The 12,360-nt window shown below is 43.0% G+C and overlaps 1 protein-coding gene across 10 annotated transcripts in view; it reads left to right on the top strand.

The window, feature by feature from the left end:
* Positions 1-2,011: 2,011 nt before the first annotated feature.
* Positions 2,012-12,360, top strand: part of CHD7 (chromodomain helicase DNA binding protein 7) — a 178,538-nt gene continuing 168,189 nt past the window's right edge. For 4 of the 10 annotated variants that reach the window (XM_077352326.1, XM_077352327.1, XM_077352319.1 and 1 more), the window contains exons 1-2: positions 2,012-2,269; positions 4,406-4,507. The gene's annotated coding sequence lies outside the window, so the exon portion shown is untranslated. Of the gene's footprint in view, positions 2,270-2,375; positions 2,542-2,772; positions 2,792-4,405; positions 4,508-12,360 lie in introns of those variants that run through there. The other 6 variants (XM_077352320.1, XM_077352323.1, XM_077352329.1 and 3 more) reach the window with 5 other exon arrangements.

Below are 12,360 nucleotides of genomic sequence, written 5' to 3'. Positions count from 1 at the left end.
TGACCTTACTCGGTCACTCGGCCTAAAATGTAGGGAGGAGGAGGATATATGCTGCTTTGGGTCACAGTTGAGAAAAGTGGAGTATAGATTAAGTAAATATGTGTTATGTGTGATTTATGTTATGTAAATAGGTATGATGAAATGACTCAGTGTGGGACTTAGAGGGGAAACCACATAGACATATCCACAGTAGTTATCTAACATGTTCTTAGATTTATTTTTAAAAATCAAGGTGTCAATCAATCAATCAACTTGGTCTGAACAACTATAATAAAGATCAATTGAATTTCCTTTCCTTTCTCCACGATAGTAAAGTAATTTATCCTGCCCAAATTCTTGTTCAGTGATGTTTGGTCCACCTGCTCATCATTAATCTAAAGGGTTTCCCATGGATAATTATAGAAGAAATTAGGATTCTCATAAATTATTTATTAAATATGGAACCAAGGGTTGGTTTTCTAATCCAATATGAAGTGTATATCACGTGCAGATGTGGTTCTTATAACTTAAAATTGCAAACTTGACTGTACAACAGGCTAGCCATGGTGAAATCTGCAATCTAAGTGTGCAAGTGTGGCTCAATTGAATTATAGTACTGTTTAAGTCCCATCATTACTCATGGAGTATTCAATACCTTTAATATGTCCGTAGTAGAAAGATGTTGTCAGCTACATATAATACCAGGTCTTTTTTCGGAGGGTAATTAAAACTGTCAAGGAACCAAAATTATTGGGTGAAGTAAGAAATGGCAGTTGGTTTAATGTTCAGAGAAAAGGGCTGAAGATCAGCAATGGATGTGAATGCTTACTGAGGGCCTATTTTTCACATGAATAATTAGTATAGTTTCTGGAGATTAATCAACATCAAATATTACTGTTCTCTTTTAAGACCGCCCTCCCCAGTCTTGCTCTTTATTTGTGGGTGTGACTCTACTATGATTGGGGAATCTCAAGATACTCATCCTGAAGTTAACATTCAGTTTATGGCGGTGTCTTTTAGTAGTTTGAGCTATTCCCAGAAACATTTTACATTACAGCCTCTCCTTCATTGTGTGTGTGCAGTGAGAAATAGCAACTAATGGCAGATCGTAAGCTCTGTATAGTTTAGCTGGGAAAAGTATGCATATGCACATTTTGCCGGTTTTGACAATAACACTTGCATTGTGTGAACCTGCCTGCTATTATGTGCGAACATGTTTGAAGGGAATTGTGTGGGCATTGTTCAAACAGGTTTTCTCAAGAGATGCTGTCTCTATTCTGAGTCGGCAAGTACTTTCTAAGTCTTTCGCTTGCAGGTGCTCTTCCTCTTTTTGTATTTCTGGGTTGTATGCTAGTGAACTTTTCTGGACTGACAGTACCGGCAGCAGAGGGACGGAGTTTTCATGTGCCTGAGGTGGCCAGGGTAAGCTTTTACTGCGAGAGGCCATGAGGGGCTCCTGTAAATACCGCCTCTTTCTCGCCGGGATTCTCGGCCATTTGTCCAGAGGACAGACAGAGGAGGCAGGGCGCCTCCTCAGTAGCTGCCTGTCGATATGTACACACTGAACACCATCCCCTGCCTTCCCCCACCTTTTTGTCTTGCCCGCCTCCCCTTCCGTTGTCGCTTGGTGGTGGTGGTGGGGGGAAGGGTGTCGACTTGTCTGAGCGTCTCTGTCCTCAGCGCTCTGTCAGCATTGGGCACCCCCTCCCCCATCCACCCTTTCTTCCTTCTCTCCCTCCCGGGAGGGGGCAATTTCCTCGTGGGCTGCGGAGGCTGCGCCTGGCGGGACGGTGGGAGGGGAGGAAGGTTAGTGACCTGACCCATTCCTCCCCTCCCCCCTTCGCCCTTTCAGTAGGGCTGGATTCTTGCATAAATTATGCCAGACGGGTTAATGACGTGTAGCACCCTGTGGGCGGGGCCTGCGGGCGCGCGCTCTCACTCTCTGCCGCTCGCTCACAAGAGGGAGGGGTGTCGGGGACGCGCCTCGTGGCGGGCGGAGGGAGCGAGCGAGCGAGCGAGCGACGGGGGCGGGCGAGCGGACAGGCAGGGGGCGGTAGCAGCAGCGGCAGCCGCCTGGCTGGCTGGTTGTGTCGCTCGGCTTCTGCGGACGCGCTCGGGAACTATCGGATTAAACTTGAATCGAGTGAAATTACACAAAGGAGTGAAGCGGAGCCGGGACCCGGCGGAGACCCCGAGACACTCAGTGACCCCCCCTCCCTCCCTCCGCCGGCCCTGCTCTGGGGATCTCCGCCTGCCTTCGCTTTGACCGTCGGGCCGAAACCAACTCCCGGTGCGTGCGCGCGAGTGTGTGTGTGTGTGTCCTCTGTTTGTTTGTGAGGGAGGGAGGGAGGGAGGGAGAGGGAGGAAGAGGCGCCCGCGGTCTTCGGAGCCTCCTTCTGCCCCCACCCCCACGCCACTTCCCTCCGACGCCGGAGGACGCTGCTGAGCCGGTCCTGACCCGGCGAGTGACCCGCGCCCTGAAGAGTCAGCTCGAGCACAGCCTAGAGGGCAGCGGCGCGCCGGGCACGGAGCGGCTGCCCATTTGGCCGGGCCCCACAGCAGGTCGGTGGCGGGTTGGGGGCAGGGAAGAGGAGCCGAGCGCGGGGCGTGCGCCTGAAGCGCCTCGCCGGGCTGTTTGCTCAGCCCATGTGCATCCCCCCCCCCCCTTCGAGGAGCTTCTCGGGATGTAAATGGCTGGGGGGAGGGGGGGAGAGCGAACCCACCGGAGAGCGGGAGCCGGAGCAAGTCTGGCGGCTCTCGTGGGGCTTGACCGTCCCCTCCCGCCGCCTTTCCTCAAGCGCAAGTTTGTCGGGTGCTTAAAATGGAAGAAAAGTTGGGGGAAAGTCCTGGGGGGGGGGCGGAAAGGAGGAGGCGGCGGGGTGGGCGATGCGTGTGTTTGGCGGGGGGGGGGGGGCTGGGCTGAGCGGCTTCCCGGGAGCGCTCTCCCTCCGCCCTGCTGGCCACGCTGAGCGCTCCCGGCCCTGGCAGCACAACAAGCGCTAACAAAGTGCGGGGGCCGCCCCCACCCGAGCCCTTGCGAGCCTGACCCGGGGGCAGCGGGCGGACACCCGGAGCCGCTGGGGTGGTGGGGTGGGGGCAAGGAGAGCAAGAACCCGAGGAAATGAGTGGTGTGTGCTGGGGGGGGGGCGGCGAGAGAAAGAGAGAGGCACGAGGTTGCGCTGGGGTTATTTGTCTTCGCTGAAGAGGAGCGAGGAGGCTGGCGGTGGGAGTGAAACGGGAGTCACACGCAGGGGACCGGGTGTGCAGGGGGGGAGGGGTGCTCCCGACTGTTTCCCAACAGCCCAAGAAGAAAGGGTGGTGGAGGAGGAGGAGGAGGAGGTGGTGGAGGGGAGAGAGACGCTACCTCCGCGTACTGGGCTGGCGGCGGTAGCAGCAGTAACATAATAGAGACTTAACCCCGCGGACCAAGTCAGCTTCCCTTTTTGTACAAGCGCCCCCCCCCCCCCCCGGTCCGTCCTCCCCGCCGCCTTTCGCCTGCGCGCTTCTCTCTATCTGTGTCTCTCCCCCTGATCGGGAGCGGGTCGCTGAGAAGTCTCCCTAGTGGACGTAGTTTCCCCCCCTCCCTTCCCGAAACCAAGGCCATTTTGAGGGTGAGCGGAAAAGGTGGTTTGAGGCCAGGCGGTCAGGGAGTGTATGTATTTGGGATTGATTCAGACAGGGAAATGAGGCTGGCCAGGGATTTTGTTTCTGCCTGGGCTATGGTGGGTGGGTGCAGAATATAGAAGCGGACACTGGAGAAGTGAAGCTGGGGGGGGGGGCATGAGGGGGTGGGGAGTGAAGGCTGTTGGCGAGTCTCAGGGAGAAGGAGCAGCCATCATTATATTGCATTCATTCCCCCCCCCCCCCGATAGCATTACATAAGGGGATACCCTTATGTGAGGGACCCCCTCAGACAGACTGGGGGGCAGCCCTTAGGGTGGCGGTGTTAAGCTCAGGATTTATTGCGTTGACAGTAAATCGGATGAGTTTCTCCAGATCACTTTGGGCTGGTGCTTAGGACTTGGTTTTAAAGTACTTTCAAACGGACAATGGACAAAAGAAAAGTAGCAATCCACGGAGAGTTTCCTTTTCATTACTAGAGATTGTTATATACACCAGGCAACTCGTTCTACTTTGTCTTTGTTTGGTATGGTACTGAATGTGCTTTTCAAGTAGGTCTAGATATTCTTTTTTGCAGTGACCTTTTCCTGCAACTTAGCACTGGTAGATTTCAGTGAAAACTATTCATTTTAAATGAATATGTTTTTGTTTTGTTTTTTGGTGTGGAAATATACCTATTGAAATTTATTGTTTTCTGTTTTGGAGTTCAGTCCATTTCTGAAGGAAAAGTGCTTGTATATATCTAGCCTAATACACAATAAAATAAGCATAAAAGTTGAACAAAAAAATTTCTGTTTTCTCGTAGATCGTCCCTTCTAACAGCGGCAAAAATCTTAGTGACTATGACCCTAGCAGCATGGGTAGCCGATTTATCCCAATTATAAACCCAGTTAGTTTGCTGTAATGTGTGAGTATTATATAATTTTTTTTTGTTAAAAAGCACAATTGTGAGCTGTATTTTTAATGGATATTTTTCCAGTTAGAATGTTGTGGCTGTTGTTGGAGTGTTTTCTGTATTGCTGTTGCACAACAGAGGCTCTTCAGTCTTTAACCTAAAATGGCAGCTTAATTTGACTGGGGCCCCATTCATTGACAATGATAATAAAAAGGCTGAAAGCTAAATGTAGCTGGATGCACAGAGCACGCTCGCACAACTCTGCTGTAGAGTGTTGCAGAGAGAAGAACTTTGTTCCTGAGTACTCTTATGAAAGTTTTAAACTATCTTTTATTTTGGAAGTGGCATGAGTTTATGAAAAACACATGCTGATAAATAGAACCTAGAGTCTGATGGTGAAAGAGCTTGGAAAGTCTAGCTTTTATCTCTTTCAGGCAGTATCCCAAGTAGTACTGCGCTGTTTAAATAAGGCGAGAAGTATTAAAGTGCTGTATGTTCTACTTTCTTGGGAGCAAAATCATTGCCTGAAGTTTGAAACAGGTGATTGTCACTTATATCCTTTTAAAAACAGAATTACTTTTTAGTAACTGTAATATTGTTCGTAATTTGGAATATAATTTATTTTTAACATACCATTTTAATACAAGAGAACAATGTTTTGGAAACTAGCAAAACGTTAAAATAGGACACATCCTGTAGAAATAATCCAAGAGTTTAAAAGAATCCTTGAAACTCCAGCTTTCTCTGGAAAATCTTCGATGTGTCATAATAATTTTAACTGTTGAATTTGAGCTTATAGTAGTCTACGATATCGCTGTCCATAACTATCAGTTTATGCGGGCTCACTATCGAAATATGGTATTAACAAGAAAAAAAGTTTGGCCATTGTTTTTAAAGGTGCATTCAAACTGTAAATTTGGAAATATTTTAGTACTTTTTAAAGTGTGAGAAGCATATTTTAAAAAATACTGATGTAAGTTGATTAGGTGTTCCATGTTAACATTGGGTAACAACATATATATAAACTACAGTATCTAATTGAGCTGTCCTTTCAAAAACATTGAGCTTTGTAGCACACAGAACTAGAATAGCTGCAGTCAAACAAGACATGCACAAGTCTGAGAAATATTTTCATATGCACTGAGTTAAAACCAATGGTTTGTTTACGCTGATTTTTAGGAAGGATTTATGTTGGATCTAATCTTAAGGATGTAGTCACTTACCAATACTATTGTAGTATTTTTTAAATGTTTTTATGACATGTTCTACTTGTAAGCAGTCATGGAACATCTATTGGATGCTGGATAACAGTTTATTTTAGCAGATTGACAGGAGAACTGGAGCATGTTCTAGGTGTGGTGCAGTGTTGGACATTTAATATGGTAGATGCTTCTTAGAAGTAGGTCATACAATATCCCATTATTTTCTTCAGAAAAGGGAAACTAATTGAAGAAATTCCTTTATTTTATATTGTGATTTATTGTGTTGATATTAGGCGTAGAGACCCATGAACTATTGCTTGCTACCTGCAAAGCAGGCCAATATGGGTGCAAGAATTATGATAACTACATATTATTGATTTGGTTGGGTTTTTCATTACATGTTGAGTATGACATTCCAGCACATGCAGGCGGAATTTTAAAAACAATATGATAACATAATAATTAATATACTTCTTACTGAGCACTTCAATGGTCAGTTTGATATCTGAGGGAAGGATCTCCCACATCTCTCCTTAAGTGTAAGAAGGGGGTCAATAGTAGACACAACAAATGAGTGGCTATAAAAGTTAGCAGAAATCAATGGACCCCTGGCCATGGTTGTGTATATTTTCCTTTGTCTGATACCAGTTGTAGCAGTGTAAGAAATATTGAAAGTGGTCCAGACTAGAATTTCGTTATGGCATTTTAGAGATTTGGGGGGAGGACGAATGGAGAATGGATGTGTTTAAGATGCTTGCTCATTCTCAGACTTACGTTTTCAGGATAGATAACTTTATATCCTCATTTTTTCAGCTTCATGTGTTACATGGAGATCATAGTTGTGGGTGCAGTTTACAAACACACATCCTGAAATATCTGAGAACATGAATCTGGGAGTTTCCATTCCCACCATGTGTGGGTGTCTTAAGGATGCACATCTGTTCCTATTCATATTATAAGGGGAATACTGCTGTTCTCATGGCAAATATGACTGTTTTGTAAGTGTGGGACCGCCCTGTTTTATGAACTAGTCATGGCTGACAAGTTACTGTCCTTCAGCATCAAATACGATATGCGCTGCATGATGCAAGGCATCAATTCCTGTTTTTGCAATAACTGGAAAAGTGCTGCTGTGATCAGATTAACTGATGTCAACCATATCCATTGTTGTTCAGTTCACACTAGCTTTTGTTTATGTTGAATATTGTCAACTTCTGTACTTGCAAATGTCATTTGATTCTCCTGACAATGATCCAGAGGGCTCACAACACAATTTTCTTGTGAGCATCAAGCTCTCTATAGCAGTAAGGGCTTCACAGGTTCATGTAACATAAGTGTGTGACAGTTGCAGATCAAAAATGCTGAGGTGTACTGGGAAAATGCAAAAGCAGGTGTTTCAGTACATTATGGGTCACGATTCACATATTTTTCTTACGAAGAAATGTTATCACTGTACAGATACCATTTGATAAGCCAACAGGAGCCACATTTGATCAGTCCTGATGTAGGTGAACCCATATCTGAGCGGGGATTTATAATTGTGCTTGCTACTACTTGCCCATTTTTAAAATCAAGTTGACAGCCTCTGGTGGAGGATGGTAGGGATTGTCTCTGATCATGGACAAAAGCTTTGAAAACACTGAGAAACTGCTTTCCAAGCCTTTGAGCCCCCTTTCTTCCTAGCTCAGAGTTGGAATGGGTAGTGGGGGCTTACCCCTGCAGTTATACTGGTCATTGGAAAGGCTCAGATCACCTGATATTCCAGTCAAGACTGCCTCCTTTAGTTGGGCAAAGGCTGGCAATGAGTACACATCGTAGTTGGTTCCCAATGTCAGCCCAGCTTTTAAACCACTATACTTGAATAATCTCAGGATGAAATGTGGGGAGAAAAATCTATTGTGTGTACTACTTTTGAGTCTTTATTCATTAATATTATTTTTATAAATGTGCTACTCATTCTATTCAGTCAAATTGGTACATGAGCCATGTGAGTAAGCCCAATTTGCTTTCTGCACATAAAGAAGGCAGAAGCACATAAAGAACTGATGCATGATTTGCTAACCTGGTTTAAAAATAGAGTTGCTTATGTGTGCTTTCTGGTGTTGATTCTTCACAACACTCTTGAAACAAAAATATAACTACCATAGTGAAATGCCAGAGCAATATGTTTTTTAAGCTCATTAAACTAGCATCCCAATACTCCTTTGTGTTCATTTGTGATATCACTAAGTTCATTGGAACTACCTGGTAAGTATGTTAAAATTGTAATCAAACATCTAGATTTTGCACTGTCTTCATACAGGAAAGGGTGTTACACCATTTTATAACAATAATTTAATCCTGCTTTTGTTTCATGCTTTGTCACAAGCAAGTTGCAAACCAAAACACTGAAACTCGTATCAAACCCTCTGTTTCATTTTATGCTGCATAGAGGAATGCTCCCTCTTACTTTAGTGATCAATAAATATGTAAAGTAGTGGTACTTATGCTCTAATGCATTACTAATTTGTACACATCCATTTTCTAAATTAAGTATTTTATACATATTCTAAAGACACAAGTATTGTAAACCTCTTAAGAAAGTTTGTAAGTGTACACAAGCTGATTAGTTTTAGCTTTCAACACTGCCATCTTTTAAAATGTTGTAATTATGAATGTAGGAAACCCCATCTAAAAATTGTGTGGTCTAAAGTTTCTGCCTGTCACAATCATTTCATAGTGCCTAGCAAGCAGCATAACTTTATGGGTCATCTTGAGGTCTCATTGACATTGGCTTTATGGTGAAGCTGAGCATAAGTGGACAGTAAGAGGGTGAAAGTGGTTCAACAAGCCCCATGTCGCCATGGCATCTAGAAAATTCACCAGTGATTTCATTTTAGCATCTTTCAACAGTTCTTCATTGAAGTACAAAGAGTTGGTACCAACTAGCTTTTTCACTGGCAAAAAAGAAAGATGGAGATGCCCTTTGACCAACACTGGGCTATGGCTGGGATCATGAGACCTGCCTAGAGAAATATCAGGTAGCTTGAATAAGGAGGGGAATTGGCTAAGATTGAGCAGAAAGTTAGCTATAATTAAATTATATGTATACATGTGCATGTGTGTATACGTACACACACACACACATATAACCTTTTCAGTGTTCTTGTTGCTTGTTTACTTGCAAGATGGTGTAAGAATTAGTTGCTTAACCACTTGCTTTCTTTACAGGCTCAGTGTTCAAATGAAACATTGTAAGTAAACAGAGGATTTAAAAGAAATTAATAAAATTATGAAGAATTGGGGAGAAATTAGGCTCGGGCTAGAGGTTAGCTTTTTGTTGTAGAGTTGACAACCAGGGTTACCTTTCTATTATATATAAAGGGTTACCTTTATATATTACAGTATTTTTGTCTTAGTTTTAACAAAATTACAGGAAACTGTGAAGAGTTTAGGGTTGGATTATGTGATAATAATGATCATAAGAAAACCAGAGCATTAAAATATGAAACTATGTTGGCTGAACAATCAGACTTGTCCTTAAAAGTTTTGGACTGGCTCCTAGAGTCAAAGAAAATTTGTCATCAATGTCTATAAAAATAATGTTTGTTAAGAGGCTGCTGCTTTCCTCATTGTTGTAAAAAGATGCCCTATCTTAAGCACATTTTTGGGTAGCAAGGTCTATTGAACTTGTTACAGCAGCTGTAATCTTAATAACAGATACTTTTTCATAGACTGCATAAGTTATTTTCGTATGATTATAAGCTACTTTCCTGGAATGTAGCTTGTTGCTGCTAGAGAATTCATCCTTAAATGCCTTTCTACTTTAAAATATGTGAATGGCTTTCTTTGGTATCAGTATAATCACAGATCTTTTAAGCAGGTAGGTCAGTCTATAAGTAAACTGGGCTTCAAAAATCCAAATTGTTTTAATGAATAATTTAGGCAAAACTCAGGAGCTGATTTATAGCAGCTTTTATTTCATGGTCCTGCTCCACGGCTCTTGTGTGTTTGCATGTTTATATGGTCTTTATTTAAATATATTTTACATATACTCTATTTTAATGCTTTTTAATGTCTTCAATATTATCAGTAAAGTCCGTGGAAGAAAGTGCTTTGTAAATTTTGCAGTGCCATTTTGGAACTGGAAGCTGTAGATTGAGTAGTTTAAAAAGGGGTTTGATAAGTCTAAGAGACTTCTGTACAAATTCCTCATCAGATAGTTGTTTGTTTGTTTTTAAATATAGGAATCGTGGAAAATTCATATGGCTTTTTGGTTCCTTTGGAGATCTGATTTGATAATAATCTGTATTTAAACAGTGTTGAAATCTTATTGAAAAATATATTCTGATCTAGTGTTTAATATGTTTACAGAGGCAGTTTTCAATATATGGGCCAGCTGTAGCATGAAAACAGCAGGCTGCTATGTATAAAGACAAGTGTTCTCACCCAGTGATTAATATGAAGATCCAGTATATTTGAAACTACATGGATTGACTGATCTCTGGTGTGAGTTTCTTTGGGCATTTGTATAGAGAGGAGGGAAATAAATACTCTAAATAAACATAGTTCTGTGTCTGGAACAGAAAGTAGCCTGTTCTCTGCAGGTGCAAACACTGCAGTGTGTATGAAGACTTCTATATTTGCAGCTCCTTGGTCAGAGATAAAGCATGATAGAAATGGAGGGATACATTGCTACTGCTAGTTGGCGAGGAAGCAAAGAGTGATTAAATATGTCAGAAAGCTATCAAAGTTGATACAGTATTTGGCATAACTGGAAATAGTAGTGAGACATAGAATGGATGTACAAATGCAACTATGCATATGCAAGCTGTGAGTAAAAATAAAGGCCCTACAGTGTATGGTTATCCAGTGATTAGTTTTTACAATACAAAGAAAATGCCTCCAAACGGGTCATCTTTCCATTGATTAAAAATGGATATGCTCTGCCCATTAAAGTGAACATGCTGCATATTGGTGTCATTTGTTTCCAAATTTCTTCCTTTAAAGTTGGAAACTAGGTTCTGCTTAGTTTCATTATGGAGCTAACTGTAGGAATAGATTACATAGATTGTCGTGATGTTTCCTGTCTTCAGCCATAGTTGTAAGGTAGCCTTTTCATTGTTCCTAAATTAAAGAGGAGGATTGCTAGTAGTTGGAGCTTCTCTGTCATTAGCAAATAGACATGCTCATTTGATGGTAGCTTGGGAATGCAATGTACAATGACCTGTCTGCCTTCCCTCCCCCTCCCCTTGGGTGTGTGTTTGCAACTGTATAGGCAAACCTGATCTCAACTTTTTCCTAGTGATGAGCCTGCCCAGTAGCTCTTCAGCATGGTAGGCCTAAGATTGAAAAACTTGGATATGTACTTGAGTAGATGTTGAATGTGGGCAGTATGATAAGATGGGGTCTCTGCAATGGGAGTAACAATGAGGCAGGCAAGATCCATAGTATAGCCAAAGACAGTGGTAACCAGCTACTGAGTCTTGAGATGTACATATGGGATTGCTACATTAAAGGCTTAAGTTCCAAATCTAATAAGTGATGAGATGAAATGGGTAATTGGAACAGCCTCAAGAAAGTGGTAGATCCCTGGATCCAGGATTACTATCATGCGAACATGCAAGTGAACATAAGAGGTACCCTGCTGGATTATAACACTGTGCCAGCCAGCTGGTGGGGAGCAACAAACAGAGCATAGATGCCAAAGCTTTCCCCTAATGTTTCCTGTTGCTGGTATTCAGAGGTTTACTGCCTCTGGATGTGCAGGTTCCCTTTTGTTATCAGGGGCTAATAGCCATTAATGGACCTCTTCTTCATGTACACATCAAAGCCATCTCTGAGAGTGACAATCACTATATTCACTGGCATCAAATTCCATAATGTAAGCCTCTGTGGAATATCTGCCATTCCAGAATTCCAATATTGTGAGAGAGGGAGAAAGGGTTTTCTTTATCTTAAAGGTCCTCAAGCTTTTAGAGACTGTGGAATTTGGAATTCTGACATGGCATGGTCTGACAAAGTCAAGACAAGCTTAAAGCTGTCTTCTTTGGTAGTTGTTCAGGATTTTCCCTGGTGTATTGAGTTTCTGAAATTGGAGGAACTATGGATGTTTTGTTGTTTGAGGATGGAAAACTACAATTGCTTAAGTTGTGAATAGTTATTTTGCTGTCTAGGGTTGACAGCAAAAGTGAGAATGGTCTTCTTTGCAGCTATCCTCGGGCAGCTTAAGACAACATGTTTCCCCCTTTTTAGGATAGTCTCGGAGCTTGGAGCTGCTCACAACCTAAGGAATGGTTGGCAAGGGATGGACTCTTCCTTTCCTTTCCTGGTAGCCTCAAGGCTTTGAGAGTTCACCTGTTCCAGTGGGTGAAAGAGTCTGAAAAACATTGATCAAGGGCTGAAGCAGTCTCCACTTTCAAGGCAGTCTTGTGGTTATGATAGCTCCAGACCTTTATCTGGCTGGCAAGGGAGGCTTGAAGTAGAAAGCACACAGGATACACTTTTGACTCTCCTTTTCACGTCACCCCCTACTGAGTAGCTGATGTTGTTCAGACCTTGGAGTCATCAAAGTCCAGATTCCTGATCCAAATAGCTAATGGTACCTTGAGGGATGGTTGGTGCCAAAAGCATGTCCTTCAAGTTTCAAATGTCTCGCCATGGGGCAGCCCCGTGATCACTTGC

The sequence above is a fragment of the Paroedura picta genome, chromosome 9, assembly GCF_049243985.1.
Source record: "Paroedura picta isolate Pp20150507F chromosome 9, Ppicta_v3.0, whole genome shotgun sequence".
Classification (NCBI taxonomy): Eukaryota; Metazoa; Chordata; class Lepidosauria; order Squamata; family Gekkonidae; genus Paroedura; species Paroedura picta.
Note: the sequence above shows the minus strand (reverse complement) of the source record. Positions and strands in the feature narration are given on the sequence as shown.